We start from the raw sequence: 14,532 nt of genomic DNA, 5'->3' as shown, positions 1-14,532 counted from the left end.
TTCTGATTGACAGCCAACCCCCTTAAAGAGACAGGCTCGCTTTCCTCCTCCTCTCCTCCTCCCCTTCTCCTCCCCTTGTCCCCACCTCCTTTGGGATACTCCCTTCTTTAAGGGCTCCATCTTCTCTTTCTGCCTTTTCACTTCCCATTGTTTTTTTTTTCTTGCTTGCTCTTTTTTCCACCTAAAGCTTCTTTAGAATTTCATTTCACTACAAATAAATCAGGAAATGTGGGTTGGGGGTGGAAATTAAATGGTGAGGTCCTTGAATCCTCCCAAATGGTCCTTGGGTCCATATAAACGTGTTATACCTCAGTCTGAGCATGTGAACTTATGTCAAATGGTAGCCCTGATGAGGAGGGGTCTGGATCAAAACCCTAATTGCTATACTACCAAATATGCCCCACCCAACTCTCACTGCTAGTTACCCTTGACCTCAGAACCTTTCCTTCCCTCTGTAAGCAAAACCAAACCAAACCAAACCAAAACAACAACAACAAAAAAACATTCTTTCTCTTCCTGGCACTGGAAACACAATAGGGAAGAAAAAATTGTCATTTAAAATAATTTCTTCAAAATTCTTCTTTTAGAAGAATGAAGATAAAACAAGCTGCTGATTCTATGAACAGGCTGTGTGTGACCAGGCTCATGAAATCCAGAAGTATAATGAGAGTATAGTTCAGATAACAGGAATACAAAGGAGAGGGTGCCAAAATCACCTGTGCCAAAATCACAAGGAAAAAAAAAGGCCAGAGTGGAACGTGTAAGTGATTTCCAAGGAAAATGAACTCTGAGACAAGACATTATCACAAACTGGGAATGAGCTAGTCAAAACTCTTCCCAAGAAATATAGTCTTTTCATCAGAAAGTGAGTATGAGGCTAAGAGAAGAAGGGTGTTTGGGAGGGGAGCGGTCAGATTCAAGGGAGAAAGAAAATACAGTCCTTGTCTCAGAGAAAATTCTATGAACAAAATATGGTCAAGCAGTAAAAACATGGGAATCATTTATGAAACATCTATACTGGTAAGAGTAATTTCTGAAGTGTGTGAAGGGACCTGAGTGCCAAACATAAAAGATGATGCTAGCTAGGGAAAGGTTTCTAGTAGTTTCTAGAACAGGTGAAACTTAAGGAGCACCTATGTGGGTTCCTTGTCTATCTTCTCTCTCACCTCAGAAGCCTCACACACTCATAACCCACTTGATTTAGAAGCAAGAGTTGACTCCTGAATTGCTCTAAGGAAAGTTGTTGATCTGTAAGAAGAGTGGAGCCTATTATTTCTTTACTCCTAAAAAATTAGGTATGTCCTCCTAAACTTGTCCTGTGGTTTTTGTCTTAAGATAGACAATAGAAGACAGAAACTGAGTAGGACCTACAATTCTGGAGTCTGAAATTGTAGAATGTATGAGGCTGGTTCTAAAACAAATCTTTAGCTCTTATACAAGTTGAAAGGTAAGGAATCCTTGTACCTGCCTCTTGAGGAATAGTATGGTCGCAGCTTCCCAGAACACACCAGACTAAGGCCATGACTGACTGTTGAGGATCTTAAGACCCATATCTTCCTAGGTCTGCCCTCTAGACACAGACTCTGTCTGTCATGGAAGTACAGCTGTAGGATCTTCTTTATGTTGATGGCCCCGGAGGAGAGGGATGACAGCAAAAAGAACTGACACTAAACTTTGGGAATTCTGATGTGGGGAATCAAATAGCCAACAGCCAAAGCAGATCTCTGTATGGGGGAAATAGCTCTGGTTGAGTCCTCAGATGCATCTCACACATTCTCAGCAGCATCTCTAGGACTGTTTACACCACTCAGAAGAAAATAATAATTGCCCAGTAAACTCACAGACGCCAACTTACCTAGCATATTCTCCTAAGGCCTTTCTGCCCCTTTCCACAATCTCCATTGTCTTAGTGTTTATTTGATTTCTGTTTCTTTCTCTTGTCCCTCCCTCTCTACCTCCTTCCCTTTCTCTCTCCTCACTGTTGGGGCAGATCTTCCTGTTTCTGCATTGCTCTTCTGCCAATGGCTAGGAAAGGTGCTCAGCCAGGTGATTATGTTACACTCTCCCCTGTCCCCTAAGGTTCCCAGTTCCCTCAGATCTAGTGTGTTGCAGTTGCTCTGTCCATCTGACAGGACTGTCTGCACACTCCATCCGCATCCTTCTTCTAAACCCTTGCTACAGTCCTTAGAGGACTTTTGTCCAGTCTTCAAGAAGCTCTCTGACCCCATAAACCCCATCCACCCTACCTGAGTCTATGATTCTGCTTTCATTGGATCTGTTAAGTGAGCTGAACAAAATATTCTCCATTCTGGCTGGGCTTCTGCAATGACTGAAAATTCCTCCAGAGGGCACCAAGAGCCTTCCTTGTTGCAGTCTGCTGCCTGCTTTGGGAGCCTGTGAGGAAGAACAAAGAAGGACTGTAGGACACCAGTAAACTGTGTGCTTCATGCAGTTCTAGTAGTACCACCAGAGAATGTGGGCCACCTTGATCATAGCTTAGTTTAGTGCAGCTGTCTTCAATTAACTACAAAACATCTAGATAGTACCTCCATGCTCTCCTCTATCATACCAGATTCTGGAAGGCCAGAAAGCAAGCACGTTTTCTTTGCTCCACTGAGCCAGGACATTTACAAGTCAAGTGACTTTCTCCCTGAAAACTAGGTAAGCACATAAGTGTCTAATCTAGTGGTTCACTTCTCCATGTCCACATAGAAGAAAAAAAAGGAAACAGAGAAGGCACAGTACGAGTGAGTTCCTGGGCTCACCTCATGGTATTTTAGCATCTAGAGCTGAGGCTTTTCTTGTCCTATGCAAGACCATGTCATCACAGGCCAAATTTAGAAAAGCTGGATTTTAAAATTTTTCACAGTCCTGGCACAGAATACTGGCAGAGTGGCAGACGATGTATCAAGTGCTGTATGTTTGCAGATAGAACTTTCCACACCCAGCTTTATGCTGATTGGCTTGGGCATGCCTTTCTGGCCAAGAGAACTGAGGGCTGAGGGCTGAGGGCCAGAGATCTCACATTCTTTGGTCATGCATGGTGTGTGTTGTGGGGAGTGAGGGTGTTGTTCTTCTGGTAATTCAAGGAGCAATGCAAGGATGGACAGGGGTGACTTCTAAATTGTGTATTTATAAGGGAGATACGCTAATGGCTTGGGATAGAGTAAGAAAGTAGTTTAGAAGATAAAGTATTCTGATAAATAAACTCAGAACAAGTGCACTTAAGAAATGCCAAATATCCAGTGGGAAGAAACCAGGTGTCCACATAACACACTTAGAATTCTGAAAAGTTGGCTGGCTTTGCTAGGGTAGCTCTTATATAGAGAGTGCAGATGTATGAGGTCTAACAACAGAAATAAAATTATTTCCCTGATTGTCAATAATCAACCAACTCTATGGATCGTATTTATTTTTATCATTTGAGTAATGGGGAACACAGAAGCCACCTAATAGGCAAAAGACAAAAGTACCTTTAGAAAATACCTCTGTCCAGATTCATTGCTTGGAACTTACTGGGACAATTGTTCTGCTCTGAAAGAATGTTTGAATACAGAGCCTCTTTCCTGAACAAGAATAGCCAGGGGAGGATGGGCAAGCTTCTCTGGCTGCTATGACCCAAGTTTCTAACCCTTCACACTCCTCTAAGCAAAGTACAAAGTGAATGTTTGGAATGTAGTGGTTTTTATATATCTTGATGGATTTGAAATCAGTGAGATTCAGAAGAGACAATATGACAGAAAAAACTGCTGGTGCACTTCTTAGGTGTGACTATAATACCAGCACTGACTGAGTCTGTGTATTATTAAAGATCTGACTCAAAACCTCAGTATTATATGCCTCTACTACTAAGTTGCATCCCTGGCTGCAGGAATGCTTTTTAAAGAATCTTTATTTTAGAAGTATTTATAGTTAAATATCAAAATCCTTGAGTTTTGCCCACTCCAGAAAAATGTACTAACAAGATTCAATGAAATAACAACAGCCAAAATTTGATAATTATTACAACTGCATGAGAACATGGAAGTTTGTTCCATTATTTTCTCTACTTTATGTATGATTAAAATATGAAGTCAGAAAAAAAAAAAGAAGAGTCATCACAGCTAAAATTCAGACTAAGCCAGAAACTAAAAGAAAAACCTTCCCAAGGGGGATGTCTATTTCTGGAAGGGTACACCTAGCCTGGTAAAAAGTGGCTGCTTCTGGAGAAAGGGGTAGAAATTTGGAGATTAAGGGACGCTTTTTTACTCTACACTCTTTAGCACAGCTGTAGTTGGTAATTATGTTTTTCTTGCCTACTTTATTAAACTTTTCATCTGAAAACTCCTTCAATACAGCAGCCCACTGGCCACTAAAGTCTCTTCCACTGACTTCAGGCAGTCCTCAGTACAATGGTTAGGCTGGCCCCACTGTCCCACTTGCTATTCATTCACCCTGCCCAAAACCATATTCTTATATACAGCTGATGAGAATACTATTGTGACTGGGAACCCCCTGGAAACTCTCTTAGGGCAAAGCTGGTTGGGGAAGGAATGGCTGCCCTAGCTCTGCTTCTTGTGGGAGAAAACATGCACCCATGCTATCCAAAAGTTCCTTCACCCAGGAGGTAGGAGGTAGGCTGACAGAGGCAAGATGCCTTTCTGCCTCTCTACATGGTCCACCAACACGGTGGCTGCATCTGTCCCTTGAGGGATCAGCTCTAGCAGTTGCCTAGACCTTTTCTTGATCCCACAGCCCTGGGCAGTCTTTACAGAGATAGATTTACCTACCCCTCCAGGTGCAACAACAGCAATAATAGAATTTTCTGGACCTTTCAGAGAAACAAAGGCAAGTATGTGGCTGCATAGCCAGTTGAAGGGTCAGTCTGAGTGGTGACACTGCAAATTAAAGTCGGGAAACTACAGAACAGATTGTCTAACCTTGAAGCTAAGATCCCTTTCCTGGGAAACTAGGCCAACAGATAGAGTGAAGAAGCAGGGAAAGCCTCAATCCTCCCTGCTGAGAGCTAAATGCCTCTGGTAAATACATGTCATGTTGCTGGAGCTTAGGGCAAGTGGGCCCCACTGAGAGCCCTTGCTTTCTCCCTCTCATGTCCCAGCTAAGCTCTGTCTAAGCAGCCAGTTTGCATGGAAGCCTAGGCCTAAGTGACATCCTATAAGCTGGCACAGGCAAAAGACAAAGAACTCTGTCTCTAGGTAGGATGCAGGGTTGGGGGCTTCTGCTGTGTTGGGCTCTTTCATTTTCTAACGACTCCTACTCAGAGAACTTCACTCTTGCTGGGTTTTCTCTGTGAAACCAGGAGCATATGAGGGGCCCTGGGCCCTGAAGCTGAAGTTACCTCATGGCACTGCCAAGTTGACTGCCACCCTCTGAATCAGGAGGTGCTAATATATCCTCTACCCTGGCCTAACTTTTAAGGTTGTGTGAACCCAGACCGCCAAGGGAAAATTCTTTCTTTTAAAAAGTGCAATTGTGAAAAACTGCAAAGTCAAAGTGTGCCTCTCAGGGAACCCTCCAGACAGGGCCATCTATGCTCTATCAGTTACCCTTTACAATTCTTCAGAATTTAGAAAGCATTGCAATCTCTTCCACCGACTGAATCTAGCAGTTTTTGGAGGGATTTCAGGAGTACCAAGGGCAGTAGGTCCCTGCAGCATCTCTTGCACGTGTGAAGTTGAACTATCAGAAAGAAGAAAACCCTCACCAGGATGTACTTTTACTGTGTCTACCATCATGGCCTGGCCCTACAAAGTCCACTCATTCAGTGCACTGCTTAAGATAACCCCATAAGGTCTTGGCCTTAGAAAGAGCCACCAGACCTAAGCCTAAAGAACCCTATGTTAGGTCTAAGAGCTGTTCAACTGTCCTCAAATTTCCATTAAAAGGACATCAGAGAGATGGCAGTGTGACTAGATCTTTCCCAGAAAGCTATAATTGGAGAAACTAACTTTTCTTGTTTTCCTAATAGTCATCCTCTCTCCATGATAACTAAACAAAAAGAAAGGCCTTTGAAAGCATTCAAGATTTTGGCTAGATATCAAGTAGCCTTCCACTTGGTCAGGGATCTATATGAGCACAGAGTATAGTGATTTAAAACCTAGATTCTGGAGCTGAAGTTGGAGCAGTGATCAACGGCTTGTCAACCACAGCAAAGCCCTTGGTTCAGTAGCTATCACTAAAAATGAAGACCCCAGCAACCTTCCTTCAAAACATCCGTAGATTTGGATAGTCAGCTCTATGACACTAGGCAACAACTGAGCTTCTTAGTCTTTGCTTTTTTGTTCCTAAAAAAAAATATAATAATAGTGGTGACCTCATATGGTTACTAACTTCAGATTTCACAATTGATCTTTCTATTGTTATATATTTTTGTTTGTTTGTTTCAAGACAGGGTTTCTCTGTATCCTGGCTGTCCCTTGGACTCACCCTATGGACCAGGCTGGACTCAAACTCACAGAGATCTGTCAGCCTCTACCTCCTGAGTGCTGGGATTAAAGGCCGCCCCTCCCCTGTCCTGCACTTCTATTATTATTTTATTATTATTATAGGGCACAGGACCCATCAGGACTTATACAAGTTAATGAACATGAAATTCTTACTACACTGCCTATGCTAAGGTAGCAAAACAATAGCAATAATAACCAGGTGAGGGACTGACACTCTGGAAATGCTTAATAATTAAAACAAGAAGAGGCTGAACTTTAATGATCTGTGGCACCAATACCTTTCAGATCTAGGACTTCTAAATATCCCCCAAATTTGCTTATCTTTAAAACAGCAATTAGTGTGCTTGATAAAAATACTTCAATGTCTTGGGTTTTACTTAGCAGTTTCAGAATTCATTTGTTGTTTTCCAAAGTCTCCAGTTCCTCTAAGTTTAAACCCATCACCAGCCACCAATGTGCCAGTAAGAAAAATATTTTCCAAGATGTAGGTCTTTCAGTGTGATAACTGGGTACATCCTAAAGAACCTCAGAAGGGTTGGTTAGGCTCCACCAGTGATGGAGAACTATGCAATCTCTGCACCTGAAGCAGTTGTCTAAAGAGTTGCCAGCCATAGCAGGTCATAAGGCTCCCTGGGCTAAGGCCACTGTATGGGACATTTCCACAGTCCTCATCCCTCTACTCTCTGAAACGCTATGTCCAGACAAAGCAGGGTTGTCAGATGAAATGCACAATGCACAATTGAATTTGTATTCCAGATAAACTTGAATTATTGTTTAATATGTGTGTCCTAAATGCTGGATAGAACATGCTCACATGTTTTAAAAACCCATTATCTATCCAAAAGTCCTATGTAACTGGGTATCTTTTGATTTGTTAACCTGGCAATTCTACATGTCAGAGCAGTCAGCTGGCAATGGCAAGCCAAGCTAGCTTCTGTGGAAGGTGCCAGGAGAGTTGCTAAGGAAACTGCCAACAAAAATATACAGTTCCTTGTAGACAGATGTTCTGTTCTGAATTTCATTGCCAGTTCCTTTACCTGATGGGCCTGCCTTTGGCTCCCTCAGTCTTAGTCTCAATCTAGGGAAGCTCATCCAGAGTAAAAGAGATTGAGATGGGCCCTGAGACAGGCTGTGCAATGTTTGGGGCTTTGTAGTCAACCAAGTTGGGTTCCTAGCCACTCTAGCTTAGGCCATAGCACAATTATGTTAGCAATTATTGTTAATAGATTCCCACATTCCTCCAATTTCTCTTTTCTCTCCCCTTCTTGGCTTGGACCTGGCAAGTTTCGAGAAATGGGATGGTTTGCCACTGTAGCATTGTCAGGAGAGCACTTAAGGCTTCATCTGAAAAGGCTATTAGAAACACTTACTCAAACAAAGACCCAGAAACAACTGACACAGAGGAGCACACCTATGCTGGTGAATACTTCAACAGCAGTAAGCACAGAGGCAGCCTGTCCTTTCAAATTCAAATAAAGTTGGCCCAAGACCCCATCATTACCCTTGTCAGGAAAATTTTATGTCTTCTTTAGAAATTTCTCTGAAATCTTCAGGGCTCAGAATACTATGTGGTTCAGAACTGGGGCTTCTAATAAACTTCAGATTTCACAGTTCATCTTCTATTACTACCACTACTACTATCCAATGACAAGAACCATCAGGAACATTGTTCTTCCCTGATTTATAATTTTTAAAAATCCATTCAATTGAAGGCTTTTGTAACTGACATATTGAAAGGATTTACAGAAATGGAGGAGACATATATAACAATATAAACAATTAAAAACTGATTACTGAAATTCCATTCTCACTTGAAACCTCTCTCTGAACGCCAATGTCTATCTACAGATTCATTCTTGCTCTTCCCCCTTGTCTCTCCTTGTTTGGTTTTTCTCTGGTTCACCACAAAACCATGTTTACTTCTTGATGGATAATATCTTAGCTCCATATTGTATAATCTACTCCTTTTCATCAGATTCCTCCTCCTATTACTTTGAGGCAGTCTCTCCTTTTTTATGGAATTGCCCTTGAACTTGAGATCTTTCATTCTGTCTCAGTTCCCCAAGTGCTGCAATCACAGACATGCCCTACCATATCCCGGGAAAGAAATTCCTTAAGCAAAAGTTTGACGTGAACTGAACAAATAATCATGTTTCTATTATACCACTCTGGTACAAACATAATCAATATTGATTTTGCAACATATGAGGCAGGGTTCTTATACCTATTTCACACAAGAGCAAACTGAAGCTTTCTCAAGTAGTCCTGGGAGACTAGAATTCAGCTCTAGTTCTTTCAAGTCTAGTATTCTGTCCATTACCCATGGAAGTTGCTACAGGAAAAGTATTTCAGAAAATACTAAATTATGTATTAAAGGCAACTATAGAAAAATATATACCACTGGTGGTAGGTGGAGAAATACTCCAAGGAAGGTGGGTTCTTTGTGAGGAAAAAGTCTGCCTTCTGTGGGCTATAGGCCACTTTCTCTGGCCATCTTCAAGAGCCAGCGCTACAAAACTGAACAGCAAAACCCACCACTACGGAGTCACTACGTTGCAGTACTACTGAGCTGTTTCATGTAGATGCTATTTTAAATATGGTCTACTGATTTTTGTATTGCTTGCAAACAAATTTTGTTTCAAGGTCTCACAGTAGTCTAAGATGAATGTTTTACCTATGTATAATTAACAGAAGAAATATGAGCATCAGAGAAGTCAACTGATCATTGCCCATCTAGTGAGGGGGTCACAGAAGCCTGATTACTGGCTGTCTAGTTTCACATGCACATGCTGTCAATGAACATCAGTCAAAGATCATACACCTGGAGTTGATGAAGCCAGGTTTGTTGTTCATTGCCAGAAAGGAAAACACCCTACTCTCATCCACTGTGCATTTCCCCTCAAGTAGCAAGTACCAAATTCAACAGTATCAAACACAAATGACTTCTGGCTGGGAGGCATCGTTAGCAGTGGAGGCTGATCAACGTTCACTGGAACTATCTGTACCTTAGACCCAGATCTTTTATTTAGTGATCAAAAGGTTTCATGTTTAGAGTTTAAGAACACTGAGGCAGACTGTCCTTTTTATTAGAGATTTATTTGAAGAGATACTAACACCACAGACAGACAGAAGCAAGGCAGTGACTCTGAGAAGAGATTAGCCTGAAATGGTGGAGTAGGAGTCTCTTCTTACATTTTCACTGGAAGAGGGGTATGAAGGAAATTGAAAATTGTAGTTTTTCAACCTGAAATTGGCCACACTAAGTGCTCAGTTTTTAAAGAATATTAAATGCTCAGTAAACATCTTTTGTGGTCTAGCATTCTGTCCATTACCCTGCCAGCATGCCATCCCTTGCCTACCATTATGGATTCTAGCCATCTGTAACCATAAGCCAAAATCAACTCTTCTTCTTATTCCTCCTCTTCCTCTTCTTCCTCCTCTTCCTCCTCCTCCTCTTCCTCCTCCTTTTCTTTCTTTCTTTTTTTTTTTTCGAGATAGGGTTTCTCTGTGTAGCCCTGGCTGTCCTGGAACTCACTCTGTAGACCAGGCTGGCCTCGAACTCAGAAATCCACCTGCCTCTGCCTCCCAAGTGCTGGGATTAAAGGCATGTGCCACCACCGCCCAGCTCAGCTCTCTCTTCTTTAAGTTGCTTTTGGTCATGGTATTGTATCACAGCAACAGAAATGTAACTAATACACCTTCCTGAGTGCAGAATAATAAAAAATCATTAAAATATTTTCTATACCCAAGCTATCTTTGGGTTTTCTAATATGGTCATTTAGGTGACACAATGATTAAACATTTTACTTTATTAAAGAATGAGTAAAAAGATAGTTAGGTTTAGCTAAGCTTCTCTTTAAATTAAGTCTAGCCATCAAAAGACTTTTGTCTGTCATACTTAGTATGGCAGTATCAAAATAATCTGACAAATTAAAAGTAGAATTCATCAACTAGATATAAGTATGCAAACAAAAGCATATTTCAGTGACTGCATACCTCTCAAAAACTTTATTTATAGTTAAACACAAAGACTATAAAATATCTGTGCCAAAATCTGTTTCTTGGGATTTTAGATTGTAAACCTCTACTTCATTTCTGTTTACACAGTTTCTGTATAGGTGCTAAGGGTATTTATTCGATGGAAATGGTCAGAAGTTATTACATATTTCAGGATTCAACAGATGTAGGAAAAAAGACATAGCTATTGTCTAAGAGCCATGATAGCAACAGCAAGGCATGCAAAAGCTTCAACTGGCTGAGTTCTAGCTGATCCCTAAACTACTGGTTCTTTGTGCTGTGCAAACTCAGTGCTATAGACTGTCATCACTCCCTCTTCAGCTTTTTGCCACACCTATGAAACATCATCAGTGTTTCTTCCACACTTGCTGGTGTGCTCTAAACATACGTGTGCTTCTTCCCTGTAGTCACTACTATTAGCCTGTGCAGATCTTCAGACAGACTTCAGACTGCTTTACAGGAACTGGTTAACTCTACTAAAAATTTTAAGTAACTGAGGTAGGCAGTGCACTTATATTTCAAATACAAAGCTGTGGGCTCCATCACAAGCACCATAAGTTCATTAACTTAGAGGGATATAAAATGGGCCCATTCAACTTGTCACAGATACTTTTGCTCCCAATACAATCTGTGTATTTCTTTAAATATAGGCATCAGACACACAACATCCTACTTTAACTTGTATGCTTTGAATACTTTTTAGAAACTATTAGATACTTTTAGAAATTCAAACCTCCAGAGGATAGTGTTTTTCAAAAACAAAAACAAAAGAAAAAAAGCCCTTATTTTAGTTGTTTGAATAGGTCCTCACTACATAGTTCTGGAATATAGTATGGACTGGAATTCAGTAGACCAGGCTAGTAGCCTCAAGTACATAGAGGTGTGCCTGCCTCTACTTCCCAAGTGCTGGGATTAAAGACATATGTAACTATACCTGGATATCTTTTTTAAAAAATTACCCCCCAAATACCCAATTACCTCCAAAATAAGGCATGGAATTCCTTATAGAACTCCCAAAAGGGAAGCTTGATTGCTTCTTCATGCCCACTACACAAGGTGTTGAAACTCACAGTAGGAATAATACAACTAACAGAAATGATTACTTCTGACCCCTAAATAACATTTACTCATAAGTTAACATTCTACTCTAAAAGTACAATAAACTATTCTAAATTCAGAATTTATGGTTTTTATGAGTAGTCAAATTGTCCTCATGAACATGGATTTCCTTTTTACTAGTCAAGGGAATTTTATGCTGCAACAAGTAATTCTTGCTATGCCTATATGTTAAGAGGTAAATAAAATAATTGAAACTTAGGTTCCCCAAACCACTAATTATTTCAATTCTAAAAACTGCTAGTAATTAACTAAACACCAGTGGTGCTGCATACCCACTGTCTTCTGAGCGGTCTCAACAGCTCATCCTGCAACATAAGGAACTGATTAGACTAATATTCTTGGCACAGGCTATGTTCTCTCTGCAAAATCTTGGTAGTATTGAAGGATTTTGGTCCTGCAGTCTATGTTTGTCTTTGGGAATAAGAAAGAAAGAAAGAAAGAAAGAAAGAAAGAAAGAAAGAAAGAAAGTAAGTAAGTTAGTTCAGAAAGAAAGAAAGAGTTCCTAAAGCTAGAACCTGTCTTGGTCCTATCAGTTGGCTCTTGCAGTCCTCTGCTAAACAAAGCCATAGCATGTCAACATCAGATGAGGCCATTCTGTGACCATGAAAGATCAAGACTATGGTGTAATGAGATCTGAATACAGACAACATATGAACAATATTTAAACCACAGACATAACTGAATTTGCCAGTATGCTTGCTAAGATGAACTGCTGCTCCTTTGTTTTTGCTTTCATAGTTCTCCTTACAGAATAACATTACTAAGATGCCTTATTATAGACATGCCTGCATCCTCAGTAGAGACATGAGGATTCTTTCAGCTCATTAGCCTGCCAGGCTATAGGAATCAATAATTCCAGGTTCAATAAGAAACCCTGTTTCAAAAGTTAAGGTCTGGGAAATTGGCTCAGTAGGTAAAGTGCTTTCTGTGCAAACATTAAGACTTGTTTGGATCCTCAGCACCCAAGGGAAAGCCAGAAGTGGTAACACATGCATGTAACCCCAGCATTAGGGAACAAACAAATGTATAAAGTGAGTTGCGACCTAGAAAGACATCAAATAAACTAAGAAACCCAAGAATTCAGTTTGGCTCTTTGTACTAGGTTACACTGCACTTAAAAGAGCACTTTCTATTGTTATTAAGAAATTCTATTATGTTCCTGGCATTTCCTCAAAAAAATCTATTTTCTGATGAGTTACATCTTAAACTCATATTATACACTCTATGATTGGCCTTGCCAAGGGCTGGAAAGATGGTTTGGTGGTTAAGAGTACACACTGCTCTTCCAGAGGACTCAAGTTCAGGTCCCAGGACTCATATGAGGTGGCTCACAATTTCCTGGTGACTCGTACTCCAGACACACTCTTCTGTCTTCTGTGGGCACCTGCACTGGCTCCATAGGCACCCACACACATTTTGAAATTAAATAATAAGAAATATTTTTAAAAGTCTATCCTTAGCAATTTTAAATGCTCAAATTAGCCTTGATCACAGTAGTGGGTCATTAAATTGTGCCTATATGTACATCCCAGATATGCAACCAGTCTAGGTATTCATATGCAGAAAATGTGGTACATATACACAATGGAATTTTATTCAGTAGTGAAGAAAAATAAAATTAAGACAACTAAAGAAAAGTGTAGGGTACTGGAGAACATAGTACATGAACTAAGGTATAAAAACACAAATGTTTTATATTTTCTTCATATGGAGAATTAAGGTTTAAATATATGATAATGATATAATCTGTACCTTTAAAGTAACTTCCTCCATCCTTTCCAAGTGTGTGTGTGTGTGTGTGTGTGTGTGTGTGTACACAAATATTCGGGATATATAAATTGAAAGGGATAAGAGGAGAAAAAATCCCCTAAGTGTTGGAAGAGGTAAAGCAAGAAAGGATAATGGAATGTATATGACATTAAAGCGTAAGGGCAGGACCTTGTGAGTGGAAGATCAGCCCTGAGGGAAGGTAGATAGATAAAGATAAAACATACAGATAGTTATTAGGGAGATATCACAATGAAACCTATTTTTGTATGCTAACCACAGCAGTATAAAAGGGGAACGTGGTGTGGGTGGGTGTGGATGCATGTTATGGATTCTGATGCATACTGATGTGCTGTCTGATTTCTTCTGGGGTTTTACCTGGCTTATAAAATTATTGTGTCCATATCTGCAAAGTATAAAAACAAGAAAAGCTCTCTTTTTTTCCAAGTCTCTTCAAGGCTGGTGCTGCTAGAGGTTAGGAGCTCTGCAGGCCACAGTAAGGCAGCTGCTAGCTCAGCACAGGACTTTCCAGGGAGACTGAAGGGAGGGGCCAGAGCTACCACTGCAGAATGTCTATTAAGTGCTGATGGAGGAGAACTACAGCTACTCTTGCAACAAGGATGGAGTAAATCCTCACTGCTGTCAGCCTCCTGTCTACTTTAGAATAGACACAAGAAGTACAGGTTAGGAAGAAGGGAAAGACATGACTTCTGCTCTAAAGAGTTTATGTTAGACTCCCCCCAATTGGCAAAACTTTCTCTTCTCTCCTTCTCAACTGGGAACAAGTGTTGAAATGCTGAAGGAATCTCTTTTGCTGAGAGGGAGAATGGATGTATTGGCTGGTGCAGGCATGATACCCAGCCATGGGCTTCCTATTTAGGTAAGTGTCAAGATTCACTGGCTTAGGATAATGACTGTACACAAAATCTTCCATGATTAGAAAAGAACATGGGAAGGAAAAACCAAGTTGATTCAGCAGAGCCTTAGGGACAGCAATCTGAAATGTACATTAGAAAAGTGTGTGTGCGTGTGTGGGGGGGGGAGGGTTGCCTGGGGGGTATTTATTTCAAAATACCTTATTTTGACCCTGATTTAGTTTAGATTGGCTTGGTTAGCAGGTAATGGGTTAGAGTGGAACTGAAGCTGCCCCCACCCTACTGTGAGGCAAAGGTATTAAGAGAGA

The 14,532-nt window shown here is 40.7% G+C and overlaps 1 long non-coding RNA gene across 1 annotated transcript in view; it reads right to left on the bottom strand.

Annotated features, from left to right (window-relative positions):
- Positions 1–2,272: 2,272 nt before the first annotated feature.
- LOC117694366 (uncharacterized) overlaps positions 2,273–14,532 on the bottom strand; it is a 76,020-nt gene continuing 63,760 nt past the window's right edge. Inside the window, exon 5 of the long non-coding RNA XR_013106078.1 lies at positions 2,273–2,394. This is a non-coding gene — a long non-coding RNA (uncharacterized LOC117694366). The remainder of the gene's footprint in view (positions 2,395–14,532) is intronic.

This window comes from Arvicanthis niloticus, chromosome X (assembly GCF_011762505.2).
Source record: "Arvicanthis niloticus isolate mArvNil1 chromosome X, mArvNil1.pat.X, whole genome shotgun sequence".
Lineage (NCBI taxonomy): Eukaryota > Metazoa > Chordata > Mammalia > Rodentia > Muridae > Arvicanthis > Arvicanthis niloticus.
Note: the sequence above shows the minus strand (reverse complement) of the source record. Positions and strands in the feature narration are given on the sequence as shown.